At 35.0% G+C, this 4079-nt stretch overlaps 1 non-coding gene across 1 annotated transcript; it reads right to left on the bottom strand.

The window, feature by feature from the left end:
* Window positions 1–216: 216 nt before the first annotated feature.
* On the bottom strand, window positions 217–319 carry LOC125389523 (U6 spliceosomal RNA). Its single transcript, XR_007228473.1, has one exon. It is a non-coding gene; the product is annotated as a U6 spliceosomal RNA (small nuclear RNA).
* Between the last annotated feature and the right edge of the window lie 3760 nt (window positions 320–4079).

Genomic DNA, 4079 nt, shown 5'->3' with positions numbered 1-4079 from the left:
GGGGTCCTTTATATGCTGTTCAATTACTTCTGAATGTGAAGCCTGTCCTGGAGTGGTTGATATACCCAGTATCAACCTATTGAAGAAAACTGACTTACCTCTTCTGGCAGGTATGACAGACAGTTCAGTTGTTAACCTTTGCCCGAGTGGCAAGATTTTTGTGTATTCATCCATCTATTCATTCATTTAAAAATATAAATAGCAAGATAAAATATGAAATGTATGGAGCACATCATGAATTTGCATGCCATCCTTGTGTAGGAGTCATGCTAATATTTTGTATCATTCCAGTTTTAGTATATGTACTGCCAAAGAGCATGGAGAGGAGTATTTTCAAGAATATTTGGGAAGATATACTTATGAATGTAGGGTATTGTTGAAAACCTACGTGATCACTAAAATTATAGTGCAAGCAATCAACTGATTTATCAAAGAATTTCTTAAACAAATTATTCAAGACTATTCATTAGAGGAAAGAATACCTTTTCTCCAATTTAATTTTAACCTCAATAATGAGAACACCATATAAAAATGAGAGGAGGTCCTGAAAAGTATCTAATATTTAAAAAAAAAAAGTCTTTCAAGCCGGTTGGTGGTGACACATGCCTTTAATCCCAGCACTCCGGAGGCAGAGGCAGGCGGATCTCTGTAAATTCGAGGCCAGCCTAGTCTACAAGAGCTACTTTCAGGACAAGCTCCAAAGCTACAGAGAAGCCCTATCTCAAAAAAGCAGAAAAAAAATTCTCCCATTCCTTTCCTTACCTTGAATTTCTTCTTTTGAATTGAACCTTCTTTCATTTCTGTTTTTTTTATCATCCTCTCATAATTCCTTTTCTAGGTCCTTGTGCTACAATTAAATCATGTTCTAGATTACAAATGACTATTTGCTCTCTGTGTACTATTTAAGTTACTGGATTATATGGTCCAATAACTGAAAACTCATGAAACCTATGAGAAAATTTTCATGCTGCTTTAAAAACCAAGTTGATCAATAAGTTGTCCCTCTGACTAGAGAGATGGCTCATAGGATAAAGCTCTTGCTGCCAAATTGTGAGGGTAGGCACAGTAGCTGCCTACAATCCCGGCACTGCAGAAGCAGAGACCCTTTAACTACCCCTGGAACCCACCAACTCATCTGTCCCTACTTTGTGCCCTGATTACTGCTGTTGCTAGTTTATTATTATTATTTGTTATTATTATTCCTCAGAGTCTAGTTAGTGCTGACCGTCTGTAAATAAGAATGGGACCATCCATTGGGGCATGAACAATTTGCCAGTGGCCACATCCCCAAAGAGAAGTGACTATCCACCTTTTCCTCAGTGTCTATCAACTGCCAATAACTCCTCAGCTGGGAGTGGGCCTTTGGAGTTTCCCACTTCTTAAATTCTTTCCTCCCACTCTTCTTTGCTGTTCCCTGAGTCTTTGATGGTTGTGCAGTATGTTTTATTCCTTTCAAGTAATATGGATATTTGTCAATTTAGCTATTAAGAAGTAGAAAGTAGAAGAAACTGGTTTATGCATTAGGATTGGCAAGGGTGTGGTATGTGGAAAGATGTTAGATGGACCAGAAGGTTTTGATAGATAAAAGTTTATTATATTATTTTAGTCTTATTTGCTTTCACATACTAATTATGTTAAATTTAATATTATCTTCAGTGTTGTAGTGGGTGCCAACATGTAAACAATAATGAAATGGGATTAAGTATTTTAATATGTACTTAGGACTGGAAACATTACATGGAAAATATGGTTTGATATGTGCAGAAAATGGTTTTTAAAATAACGTGGATTAAGCATTGAATTAAATTGTGCAGCAGTAATTCAAACATAATTGAGCATACTCAATAACTCAGTTTATAATATTGGTTATGTGCCTAATTTATGTTCTTCAGTTTTCTAAGCTATGATGCCTCAGTTGGAGATCATAGAAAAGACAGGAGGTTGAACTTAACTCTCTTATAGAGAGCTACCTGTGAAATTCAAAGTTGTAGACTTTCATTTGAAACGTAATTCCAGGGGAAGTTCTGATTCTCATTCATACTCAATCGTGTGTGTGTGTGTGTGTGTGTGTGTGTGTGTGTGTGTGTGAATTAAACACATATATAATTCATTATCTTCAACAACAACATCTCTTGAGAACTCTATGCAAATGACTTTGATATATTTATAGCATTTGCCTACTTGCACTTAAAAGAAATATGTTTTCTACCTAAACATAATAAAGGCAATATACAGTAAGTCAACAGTCAACATCAAACTAAATGGAGAGAAACTCAAAGTGATACCACTGAAATCAGGAATAAGACAAAATTATCCACTCTCTCCATATCTGTTCAATATAGTCCTTGAGGTCCTAGTTAGAGCAATAAGACAACAAAAGGAGATTAAGGGGATACAAACCAGAAAAGTCAAACTCTCACTATTTGCTGATGATATGATAGTTTACATAAGTGACCCCAGAAATTCTATCAATGAACTTCTACAACTCATAAATACTTTCAGTAATGTAGCAGGATACAAGATTAACTCAAAAAAATGAGTAGCTCTCCTTTACACAGATGAAAAATGGACTGAGAAAGAAATCAGAGAAACATCACCCTTCACAATAGCCACAAATAGCATAAAATATCTTGGAATAACTCTAACCAAACAAGTGGAAGACCTGTATGACAAGAAGTTTGAATTTTTGAAGAAAGAAATTGAAGAAGACACCAGAAAGTGGAAAGATCTCCCACGACTCTTGGGAAGGTAGAATTAACATAGTAAAAATGGCAATCTTACCAAAGGCAATTTACAGATTCAATGCAATGCACATTAAAAATACCAGAAAAATTCTTCACAGACCTCAAAAGAACGGTACTCAACTTCATATGGAAAAGCAAAAAACTCAGAATAGTCAAAACAATCCTCCTATACAATAAAGTAACTTGTGGAGGCATCACAATCCCTGACTTCAAACTCTACTACAGAGCTACAGTACTGAAGACAGTTTGGTATTGACATAAAATCAGACAGGAGGACCAATGGAACCAAATCGAAGACCCGGATATTAATCCACACACCTTCGAACACCTGATTTTTGACAAAGAAGCAAAAAATAACAAATGGAAAAAGAAAGCATATTCAACAAATGGTACTGGCATAACTGGATATCAACATGTAGAAGAATGAAAATGGATTCCTATTTATCACCATGAACAAAACTCAAGACCAAATGGATCAAAGACATCAACATAAAATCAACCACACTGAACCTCATAGAAGAGAAAGTGGGAAGTACACATGAATGCACTGGCACAGGAGACCACTTCCAAAATATATAAAACACAGATATTTGCATTTTGGGAATGGTTTAATTTGCCAGATATGATTATCTCCAGCTCCAGTTGAATATATTTTCTTGTAATCAAGATATATTCGTTACTGTTCTTATGCTAATTTTCAAAGTGTCTTTTTTCTTCTTTCTCCTGCTAACTGCTTTGGAAGTTTCTTCAGCCTTGCTAATCATTTGTAGACTGAGATTCACAGGTCAGTTCATCCCTCCAAATCAGTTATCAGTAGGAACAGAATGTTAAAAGGATGCTTTGAGAATTGACACAATAATGGCAGTCAATGCTTATGTATCATATGCTATGAAATCATAGCTCATTCAGTCCTTGCAATAGTTTATGGCATAGGTTCTATAATTATTGCTATCATTTTATCTAATGAAAAAGGAAATGGAATTATAACAGAGCTGAAATGCCTTTCTCAGTGACATACTACTATTAACTACTGTATGCCATGAATTTGAAGTGTAACAGGCCAAAAAGACACCATTTAAGCAAAATATTGAAAAAATAGGAAACAATGTGGAATAAGGTTATAGTAAACTAGTTTGCACAAAAAGAAGAATGGGGCAGGGCCTAGAATGGAAGATATAAAGTTAATGACTCTTTGGGATCAAACAAGCTGCCTTGGCAATTAACTAAGTCATGTTTAGCATTTATAAAATACTTATAATGTGCCAGTCAATCTTCTCAGATATTTATCTATAATATTTCACAAATTATGAATCTGAACTAATTATCATTTGATGG

This window comes from Myodes glareolus, chromosome X (genome assembly GCF_982192425.1).
Source record: "Myodes glareolus chromosome X, mMyoGla1.1, whole genome shotgun sequence".
NCBI classification, from domain to species: domain Eukaryota; kingdom Metazoa; phylum Chordata; class Mammalia; order Rodentia; family Cricetidae; genus Myodes; species Myodes glareolus.
Note: the sequence above shows the minus strand (reverse complement) of the source record. Positions and strands in the feature narration are given on the sequence as shown.